Source organism: Ranitomeya imitator, chromosome 1 (assembly GCF_032444005.1).
Source record: "Ranitomeya imitator isolate aRanImi1 chromosome 1, aRanImi1.pri, whole genome shotgun sequence".
NCBI classification, from domain to species: Eukaryota; Metazoa; Chordata; class Amphibia; order Anura; family Dendrobatidae; genus Ranitomeya; species Ranitomeya imitator.
In genome coordinates, this window is record NC_091282.1 from 1,148,870,394 (window position 1) to 1,148,882,174 (window position 11,781).

Genomic DNA, 11,781 nt, shown 5'->3' on the forward strand with positions numbered 1-11,781 from the left:
GAACATAATTTTACCTCTATACAAGTCACTAGTTCGACCACACTTAGAATACTGTGCACAGTTCTGGTCTCCGGTGTTTAAGAAAGACATAGCTGAACAGCAGTGACCGAGAGCAGCGTGCCCACAGCAGTGACCGAGAGCAGCGTGCCCACAGCAGTGACCGAGAGCAGCGTGCGCACAGCAGTGACCGAGAGCAGCGTGCCCACAGCAGTGACCGAGAGCAGCGTGCCCACAGCAGTGACCGACAGCAGCGTGCGCACAGCTGGGACCGAGAGCAGCGTGCCCACAGCAGGGACCGAGAGCAGCGTGCGCACAGCAGCGACCGAGAGCAGCGTGCGCACAGCAGCGACCGAGAGCAGCGTGCGCACAGCAGCGACCGAGAGCAGCGTGCGCACAGCAGCGACCGAGAGCAGCGTGCGCACAGCAGCGACCGAGAGTAGCGTGCGCACAGCAGCGACCGACAGCAGCGTGCGCACAGCAGGGACCGAGAGCAGCGTGCGCACAGCAGGGACCGAGAGCAGCGTGCGCACAGCAGGGACCGAGAGCAGCGTGCGCACAGCAGCGACCGAGAGCAGCGTGCGCACAGCAGGGACCGAGAGCAGCGTGCGCACAGCAGCGACCGAGAGCAGCTTGCCCACAGCAGTGACCGAGAGCAGCGTGCCCACAGCAGTGACCGAGAGCAGCGTGCGCACAGCAGTGACCGAGAGCAGCGTGCGCACAGCAGTGACCGAGAGCAGCGTGCCCACAGCAGTGACCGAGAGCAGCGTGCCCACAGCAGTGACCGAGAGCAGCGTGCGCACAGCAGTGACCGACAGCAGCGTGCGCACAGCAGGGACCGAGAGCAGCGTGCCCACAGCAGCGACCGAGACGAGAGCAGCGTGCGCACAGCAGTGACCGAGACGAGAGCAGCGTGCGCACAGCAGTGACCGAGACCAGCGTGCGCATATCAGTGACCGAGAGCAGCGTGCGCACAGCAGTGAGCGAGACGAGAGCAGCGTGCGCACAGCAGGGACCGAGAGGAGCGTGCCCACAGCAGTGACCGAGAACAGCGTGCGCACAGCAGTGACCGAGAGCAGCGTGCGCACAGCAGGGACCGAGAGCAGCGTGCGCACAGCAGGGACCGAGAGCAGCGTGCGCACAGCAGCGACCGAGAGCAGCGTGCGCACAGCAGCGACCGACAGCAGCGTGCGCACAGCAGGGACCGAGAGCAGCGTGCCCACAGCAGGGACCGAGAGCAGCGTGCGCACAGCAGGGACCGAGAGCAGCGTGCGCACAGCAGGGACCGAGAGCAGCGTGCGCACAGCAGGGACCGAGAGCAGCGTGCGCACAGCAGCGACCGAGACGAGAGCAGCGTGCGCACAGCAGTGACCGAGACGAGAGCAGCGTTCGCACAGCAGTGACCGAGACCAGCATGCGCATATCAGTGACCGAGAGCAGCGTGCGCACAGCAGTGACCGAGACGAGAGCAGCGTGCGCACAGCAGGGACCGAGAGGAGCGTGCCCACAGCAGTGACCGAGAACAGCGTGCGCACAGCAGTGACCGAGAGCAGCGTGCGCACAGCAGGGACCGAGAGCAGCGTGCGCACAGCAGGGACCGAGAGCAGCGTGCGCACAGCAGGGACCGAGAACAGCGTGCGCACAGCAGCGACCGAGAGCAGCGTGCGCACAGCAGGGACCGAGAGCAGCGTGCGCACAGCAGGGACCGAGAGCAGCGTGCGCACAGCAGCGACCGAGAGCAGCGTGCGCACAGCAGGGACCGAGAGCAGCGTGCGCACAGCAGCGACCGAGAGCAGCGTGCGCACAGCAGGGACCGAGAGCAGCGTGCGCACAGCAGCGACCGAGAGCAGCGTGCGCACAGCAGGGACCGAGAGCAGCGTGCGCACAGCAGCGACCGAGAGCAGCTTGCCCACAGCAGTGACCGAGAGCAGCGTGCCCACAGCAGTGACCGAGAGCAGCGTGCCCACAGCAGTGACCGAGAGCAGCGTGCGCACAGCAGTGACCGAGAGCAGCGTGCGCACACCAGTGACCGAGAGCAGCGTGCGCACAGCAGTGACCGAGAGCAGCGTGCGCACAGCAGCGACCGAGACGAGAGCAGCGTGCGCACAGCAGTGACCGAGAGCAGCGTGCGCACAGCAGCGACCGAGACGAGAGCAGCGTGCGCACAGCAGTGACCGAGACGAGAGCAGCGTTCGCACAGCAGTGACCGAGACCAGCGTGCGCATATCAGTGACCGAGAGCAGCGTGCGCACAGCAGTGACCGAGACGAGAGCAGCGTGCGCACAGCAGTGACCGAGAACAGCGTGCGCACAGCAGTGACCGAGAGCAGCGTGCGCACAGCAGGGACCGAGAGCAGCGTGCGCACAGAAGGGACCGAGAGCAGCGTGCGCACAGCAGGGACCGAGAGCAGCGTGCGCACAGCAGTGACCGAGAACAGCGTGCGCACAGCAGGGACCGAGAACAGCGTGCGCACAGCAGGGACCGAGAGCAGCGTGCGCACAGCAGTGACCGAGAGCAGCGTGCGCACAGCAGGGACCGAGAGCAGCGTGCGCACAGCAGTGACCGAGAGCAGCGTGCGCACAGCAGCGACCGAGAGTAGCGTGCGCACAGCAGCGACCGACAGCAGCGTGCGCACAGCAGGGACCGAGAGCAGCGTGCCCACAGCAGTGACCGAGAGCAGCGTGCCCACAGCAGTGACCGAGAGCAGCGTGCGCACAGCAGGGACCGACAGCAGGGAGCGCACAGCAGTGACCGAGAGCAGCGTGCGCACAGCAGTGACCGAGAGCAGCGTGCGCACAGCAGTGACCGAGAGCAGCGTGCGCACAGCAGTGACCGAGAGCATGACCTTGGCAAGGTTGACTCTCCGTGACCTTCCCCCTTTTTCCCTTGAATAAACACGCCACTCCAGTACTTTTGGATAATAACGGCCACAGCAGCCAATTTATTATTAATAATAATAATATTAATAATAATACTAATAATAATTAAAGACACTTGGTGGGGCCCTCGAAGCTAACCCGATCCTGGTCTGGTGATTAAACCGTCGGCATTGCCTCTTCCCTCCCAGCCTTACTTCCAGCCGCGTTTTTCCTCCCGGCTCGGAAGCACCATGAATTGAGGGAAGAGGTTGCCTCCACACCGTTAAACCTGTACCCGACTTCCATCGTCGGGTACCCACCCATCGGTACCGCGCACCCGACCTCCAACATCGGGTGGCCCTCCGGGTCCCATGATAATGTGACCCCGACTTGCCTCGTCGGGTATCACCCAAGTCTCACCAGACCACCAACAACCCGTAACCATCCACTGTAGGGGGGTCCTGCAATGCAAGAACCCCCCCATACCGAACTTTTTTGCCAGCTTCGAGGACCCACCAGCGCTCAAATCACTATTCCATTGATTATAACATAACAGAACCTCAGGCTCACGAAGAGCCATCCGCCACCAGTCAGGAGAGGAAAAACCCCCTGTGGGGGAAACCTCCAGGGAACCATGGCGTTGGATTGCCCTTCCCCTGGGCTTAAAGGTAACTGCCAAATTAAACACGTTTGCATAAGTATCCTTCATATCCTTATTCGAATTATTGATCCGGCCACTGCGACCCAGTCATTCTTCTCCTCCTCTGGGATGGGTGGGTGGGGCTTGTTTTCCCGCTGTCCTGGGAGTGAAAAGAAAGTTACTGCTCCTCCCTGCCTCCTTTTATCCCCCTTGATCTCCCCCCTTCTCCCCTGTGCCTAGGTCACTTCCCTTATGTCATTTCCCTTTGTCAATCCTTTACTTCCTCCACCCCTCCTTCCTTGCTGTTCTCCCTGCCTTTTCCCAAAATCCCCAATCACCGGGTCACTGGCAACCTGCCCCGGTCATGCCCCCCTCCTTCCGACCCTCCGTGCCTCATCCGGGGGTTACTTGACCTTGGCAAGGTTGACTCTCCGTGACCTTCCCCCTTTTTCCCTTGAATAAACACGCCACTCCAGTACTTTTGGATAATAACGGCCACAGCAGCCAATTTATTATTAATAATAATAATATTAATAATAATACTAATAATAATTAAAGACACTTGGTGGGGCCCTCGAAGCTAACCCGATCCTGGTCTGGTGATTAAACCGTCGGCATTGCCTCTTCCCTCCCAGCCTTACTTCCAGCCGCGTTTTTCCTCCCGGCTCGGAAGCACCATGAATTGAGGGAAGAGGTTGCCTCCACACCGTTAAACCTGTACCCGACTTCCATCGTCGGGTACCCACCCATCGGTACCGCGCACCCGACCTCCAACATCGGGTGGCCCTCCGGGTCCCATGATAATGTGACCCCGACTTGCCTCGTCGGGTATCACCCAAGTCTCACCAGACCACCAACAACCCGTAACCATCCACTGTAGGGGGGTCCTGCAATGCAAGAACCCCCCCATACCGAACTTTTTTGCCAGCTTCGAGGACCCACCAGCGCCACACCGAGAGCACTTGACCTCCCCTTCAAGTGCTTGAGACCCCACCAAACCGCCCTGCTGTGGCCCTCTGTATCCCCTCTCGCAAGCAGTCAATCCACAAATCCATCCTTACAGTGCTCAAATGCACTCATCCCCTAACCAGCAATCTCTTTCCGTAGAATCTAAGCCTGCGTAACGTATCGCCAGCCCCCCGTTTCGCAACAAGATCTTTGATACTTCTTTATTACCCTTGACCTTGTTAATTCTTCCCACTGACCGATCCCCTCACCATTTCCTTCTAGGAACCATGTCAGACCACACTTGCCTCATACTTGGAAACACTAATTCCAGCTGCTTCACCTCCCTTCTGATGCTGTCACTCAGTCCTTTTCCCGAGCTGGATCCCAAGTCATTACCCCTTGCGTGTAATACTAATATACCTGTGGTCCCATAAAGGTATACCGCCCGAGAAGGTAGAACCCGGCCCATGTTAAACCCCTGTTCCCCAGCCACCTAATCACCGCTCTTTCTCTTGCAAAACCTAACTGTCTCCCGTCCCCATCTGTCAGCCCGCTGTGCTCCCCTGAATGAAAACGTCCGATTGTCCAAAAATTAAGATAACGATCGGGACTTGTCCTGTAACAAACCAGAAAGAGATTAGTGTGGCGTACCCCCATAACCTTGAGGTCGTACGTAAGACCTGTACCGTTGGGACTCCCCCCGGCCAATTCGCTTTATTGTTTTTGGCTCAGTCCACCCACTGAGACCTCCGTTGCCGCCCCAATCTGAAAGGAATGCCCTTTGTATTTGCCAGGATCCGTGCCTATTCTTACCAAGCACATCCAGAATACTTTAATAAATTGCTACTTGGACAAGAAGGACCCATCCTCGTGACATAGCAGCAGTCCATCACGTTGAGGCCTGGTGGTCGTGAATATCATAAAACATTTCCAAGGACACATGATAGACCGCTGACCTTTTCCAATAGCACCATTTTCCTTTCCCCCCCCTGATCCGTTTTGATCTTCTGATCTATAATTCTAATAATTTGTGCGTAGCCATCATGTCTTTTGCTAAATTGCCCCCAGCTTTTCCTCCGCCCGGTGCTACCAATTCCCCTAGCCTTATTGCCCCGAAAAATGCCAATGAGAATGCCAGCCTAAACAGCCCCACCTCAAAACGTGACATGCACACCGTTTCTAAATATAATCCTAGGTTCTCCCATAAACCAAGTGGTACAGGCCGCCTGCTATCCTTCCTGCCTTTTTCCTTTCCGGGCACCCTTGAAGGCCTGTCTTACTAAACAATTCTTTCTCAAGTCCGTTCTGTTCCCCAGCTTTAAACCCAAACACTAAACCTGAAATTAACTGATTGATCTACGCTGTAGACCACTTACCAACCGCGGCCTGCCTACTTCCCACCAATAAAAATCCCTATCTGTTCTTCCTCTGTCAAGTCCTCCCTCCCTTGCCTCAACCAGTATTTCCCCAGTTGCCATGTGCATAGATAAGCTGCCCATGTGGTACTTGCTAAGGATGACTTGATCAGTGGCTCGGCAGCCCTGATGCCACCCTCCAGAGTCCGGGAGGGCAGGCCTTCTTCTTCTGCTTCCGGGGCCCAAGGTCTGAAGCCGCTCCCATCTTAGCTGCTTTCCCTGCTGGATGGCGCTGGGAATAGGCCTCACATTTTTCTTTAGTCACTCCACCGGACTGAAAGACACCCCGATTAGGTATACTGCTCTTCAGTTTATTGCACTGGATTACTGATGTGCAGAAGACAGCCTTAAAGAAACAAGAGTTGGTCAGTATAACAGTCCATATCCGTGCATAACCTCAGACTATACCCATTAGTCACCTGCGTCCTGTGTTGACTAATTCCTCACCCACTATCTTCCTTAAATTACGGCAATTCATATATATTACTTAAATTACGGTAATTCAAATAGGATAAAGGCACCGCTCATGGCTCTGCCTGCCCTAAGTTATGGCCTAAACTGTTGTGTTTCTGTCTCTGCTAGCCCTTAGTAATAGCCAGCACTGGTATGTCCATGGCTCTGCCTGCCCTCAGTAATGCCAGCATGTGTGTTTCTGGCTCAGCCTCTTGGTTTCAGCGTAGGCTATACCTATAAAAACACCGCGCCTCTGGCTCTGCCTCTTGGTTTCAGCGCAGGCTATACCTATAAAAACACGGCGCCTCTGGCTCTGCCTCTTGGTTGCAGTGCAGGCTACACCCATTAAAAACCGAGCCTTTTTTTTTTTTTTTTTTTTTTTTTTTTAAACGAGTAGACGCCCATCTTATTCTTTATATTATGTGATTACATGTGAGGTAAGGCTCTAGGTGAACTCTTCCCCACAACCTCTGTGCCATCATCGGCAATGTATATAAGCAAATGGTGGGTAAATAGCATGACTACTAACCCACTGTAATGACAATACAGCACCACTAGGGAGAGCCCTCAAGCCGGGCACAATATAAAAAACTAAATGCCGCCATATATGCAGGAAACAGCCCTATACAGGCTTATAATGGCCCATGCGGTGTATAGCCATGTATACTGAGCTTCCGGAGTATGGATATATAATGTATATCCCCGGGTAGCACTATACCTTCAGGGTCCGACTATACCTATAGAGGAAGTGCCATATATACTATTTTAGCTTGTGTGCCCCAATGGGGACAGCAATGACAATGTGTGCAGACTGCAAAGCGCCGCGGCCATGCCAGCGCGACACAACAACAAAGACCATTTTTATTATTATTATTAAGTCCCCCCATATACTGTGGGCCTGCCATAATTTTGGATTAAAAATATACATATGGAGGAAATATTTGTAGTATGTAAGTCTGCAAGGACAGGGTCCTCTCCCCTCTTTACCAGTCTGTAATTGTAAATTTGCTTACTGTAAACAATATCTATAACACTGTATGTAACCCCCTTTTTTTTTAATGTACAGCACCATGGAATTAATGGGGTTATATAAATAAATAAAACAAATATAATAATAATATATGCCGGGGTACAGCCATATATATATACTGAGGTGCAGCTAACCTCAGGGGTACAACGTATATATAGGTGAAGCGTATATCTTCCCAGTAGAACTGGCATGGATAGATAGACTCCATACACACCATATGTTGAGTATATAGCACAGGCCACACTTCCCCCTTCCTTGGGAGTGTGTGTGCAGTTCCCCTCAGGGCCTCACCCCACCCCCAGCATACAGCCTGGTGTAATAGGTATCATAAAACTGGAAGTACAGGCCTCCCCCCTCCTTCTTTGGGACACATGGTAATGGCGGCTCTACTGTAATGGTTGTAGTATATACATGACTATATGCCATACCCTATACTGAGTTATCTGATATATCAGCAATGAATAATGCCAAAATATCTGTAGGTCCGACACACGTACTATACAACAGCATATACCTATATATCCATATACCTGTATACACATGCATACACACACATATATATATATATATATATATATATATATATATATATATATATATATATATATATCTACATATAATATAATACCGAAAAATCCGCCATGAATCCTCCAGCAATATGTATATACCGTCATATATTATACCCAGTGTCTATGATATATAATATTAATGTATAAGGATATTAATAGAGCGTGATATTGATGTAACCCCTTTGCACCATGAAATTAATGGCAGTATATATAAATAATATACCGTAATAGTATCAAAATATATAATCAAGGACCCATATACCGGATAGTCTGCCCTAGTAATACTTGTGATACATCCGTTATATATGTCAAACCCTTAATAGTCAATATTATCCATGTTGTTTTTGGGGAGGTCATATAGAACAGTATCCATACAAACACCATGCCTGTAATGGGGTATATCCCTGGACTAAATTGCAGTATATACATCCTTGTCATGCATTATATTGAAGCATCCCATATACTCACCATGCACTCATCTGCAACACGTCTACCTCATCGCCATACACCAACTTACTACAGTATCTCTAAATACCCCCAGTCCCATATATAAACCCTATGGCAGTATGCATATATGTATGTATGTATGTGTATCCATACATACATACATATATACATATATATATATATATATACACACACACACACACACACACGTCCGCCATGAATAATTGGGCAATAATCCATGGCATAACAGCCCTGCAGTACATAATATAACAGCATTATCTATATATAATACTATATATGTACCCGTGTCTGCAACCATGCCACAGGTACCCTTGAGGCAGCTAACATATAGAAATCCCTGAGGGCAAAGACCTCCCAGGATATAATGATCCTATATATATATACAGGATCAGATACTGCAGCAGTACATGGTGTATCAGGTACATGTCCCCGCATCCCTCATAATGATGTCCCCAATATTATACTCCCTGAAGCAGCAGACACGCTTCCTGTTTTCTTTGTTTGCTTGAAGGATTGTGTATGTGAACCGATGAGTGGAGTAGTTGTCTGAGGATTTCCAATGTCTTTCCAGAAGTCTGCTTGCTTGTTTTCCCGCTGTCCTGGGAGTGAAAAGAAAGTTACTGCTCCTCCCTGCCTCCTTTTATCCCCCTTGATCTCCCCCCTTCTCCCCTGTGCCTAGGTCACTTCCCTTATGTCATTTCCCTTTGTCAATCCTTTACTTCCTCCACCCCTCCTTCCTTGCTGTTCTCCCTGCCTTTTCCCAAAATCCCCAATCACCGGGTCACTGGCAACCTGCCCCGGTCATGCCCCCCTCCTTCCGACCCTCCGTGCCTCATCCGGGGGTTACTGCGTGCGCACAGCAGCGACCGAGACGAGAGCAGCGTGCGCACAGCAGTGACCGAGAGCAGCGTGCGCACAGCAGCAACCGAGACGAGAGCAGCGTGCGCACAGCAGTGACCGAGACGAGAGCAGCGTGCGCACAGCAGTGACCGAGACCAGCGTGCGCATATCAGTGACCGAGAGCAGCGTGCGCACAGCAGTGACCGAGACGAGAGCAGCGTGCGCACAGCAGGGACCGAGAGGAGCGTGCCCACAGCAGTGACCGAGAACAGCGTGCGCACAGCAGTGACCGAGAGCAGCGTGCGCACAGCAGGGACCGAGAGCAGCGTGCGCACAGCAGGGACCGAGAGCAGCGTGCGCACAGCAGGGACCGAGAGCAGCGTGCGCATAGCAGTGACCGAGAACAGCGTGCGCACAGCAGGGACCGAGAACAGCGTGCGCACAGCAGCGACCGAGAGCAGCGTGCGCACAGCAGTGACCGAGAGCAGCGTGCGCACAGCAGCGACTGAGAGCAGCGTGCGCACAGCAGCGACCGAGAGCAGCGTGCCCACAGCAGCGACCGACAGCAGCGTGCCAACAGCAGTGACCGAGAGCAGCGTGCGCAGTTAGCTATTAGATATTAGTTATTCGATTTTCATGTATGGCAGTTAGCTATTAGTTAGCTATTCGATTTTCCATGCATGGTGAATTATACATAGAGTCGATATTGTTTGGGTAAAATTTTGATCAGGACTTTGAGACGTTTATTTTGACTACTTGTGGTCCTGGGTTATTCACATAAATCGCTTATGTCGCGCATAATCAAACGCACTCAATCGTACGTAAGTTTAATTTGAAAACAGGTACCCTGGACCACTAAGTACTCAAAATGAACATATCAATGTCCTGAATAATATTTGCCCCAAAAATATCAACTCTATGTGTAGTTTCGAAGTTATTCACGTAAATCGCTTATTTAGCGAATAAACAAACGCACTCAATCGTACGTAAGTTCAATTTGAAAACAGGTACTCTTGACCACTACTACTCAAAATGGCCAGTGGCCAGTGTCAGGCAGCTGCTACAAAGGCAAATAAAATAATGGGATGCATTAAAAGTGGCATAGATGCTCATGAGGAGAACATAATTTTACCACTATACAAGTCACTAGTTCGACCACACTTAGAATACTGTGCACAGTTCTGGTCTCCGGTGTTTAAGAAAGACATAGCTGAACAGCAGTGACCGAGAGCAGCGTGCCCACAGCAGTGACCGAGAGCAGCGTGCCCACAGCAGTGACCGAGAGCAGCGTGCGCACAGCAGTGACCGAGAGCAGCGTGCCCACAGCAGTGACCGAGAGCAGCGTGCGCACAGCAGTGACCGAGAGCAGCGTGCGCACACCAGTGACCGAGAGCAGCGTGCGCACAGCAGTGACCGAGAGCAGTGTGCGCACAGCAGCGACCGAGACGAGAGCAGCGTGCGCACAGCAGTGACCGAGAGCAGCGTGCGCACAGCAGCGACCGAGACGAGAGCAGCGTGCGCACAGCAGTGACCGAGACGAGAGCAGCGTGCGCACAGCAGTAACCGAGACCAGCGTGCGCATATCAGTGACCGAGAGCAGCGTGCGCACAGCAGTGACCGAGACGAGAGCAGCGTGCGCACAGCAGGGACCGAGAGGAGCGTGCCCACAGCAGTGACCGAGAACAGCGTGCGCACAGCAGTGACCGAGAGCAGCGTGCGCACAGCAGGGACCGAGAGCAGCGTGCGCACAGCAGGGACCGAGAGCAGCGTGCGCACAGCAGGGACCGAGAGCAGCGTGCGCACAGCAGTGACCGAGAACAGCGTGCGCACAGCAGGGACCGAGAACAGCGTGCGCACAGCAGCGACCGAGAGCAGCATGCGCACAGCAGGGACCGAGAGCAGCGTGCGCACAGCAGCGACCGAGAGCAGCGTGCGCACAGCAGCGACCGAGAGTAGCGTGCGCACAGCAGCGACCGACAGCAGCGTGCGCACAGCAGGGACCGAGAGCAGCGTGCCCACAGCAGTGACCGAGAGCAGCGTGCCCACAGCAGTGACCGAGAGCAGCGTGCGCACAGCAGGGACCGACAGCAGGGAGCGCACAGCAGTGACCGAGAGCAGCGTGCGCACAGCAGTGACCGAGAGCAGCGTGCGCACAGCAGTGACCGAGAGCAGCGTGCGCACAGCAGCGACCGAGACGAGAGCAGCGTGCGCACAGCAGTGACCGAGAGCAGCGTGCGCACAGCAGCGACCGAGACGAGAGCAGCGTGCGCACAGCAGTGACCGAGACGAGAGCAGCGTGCGCACAGCAGTGACCGAGACCAGCGTGCGCATATCAGTGACCGAGAGCAGCGTGCGCACAGCAGTGACCGAGACAAGAGCAGCGTGCGCACAGCAGGGACCGAGAGGAGCGTGCCCACAGCAGTGACCGAGAACAGCGTGCGCACAGCAGTGACCGAGAGCAGCGTGCGCACAGCAGGGACCGAGAGCAGCGTGCGAACAGCAGGGACCGAGAGCAGCGTGCGCACAGCAGGGACCGAGAGCAGCGTGCGCATAGCAGTGACCG

At 54.1% G+C, this 11,781-nt stretch overlaps 1 long non-coding RNA gene across 1 annotated transcript; it reads right to left on the bottom strand.

Moving 5' to 3' along the window:
* Positions 1-2,908: 2,908 nt before the first annotated feature.
* LOC138657092 (uncharacterized) lies at positions 2,909-9,220 on the bottom strand. Its single transcript, XR_011317006.1, has 2 exons — positions 6,600-9,220; positions 2,909-6,545 (listed from the first exon to the last, which is right to left on the bottom strand). It is a non-coding gene; the product is annotated as an uncharacterized lncRNA (long non-coding RNA).
* Positions 9,221-11,781: the final 2,561 nt, after the last annotated feature.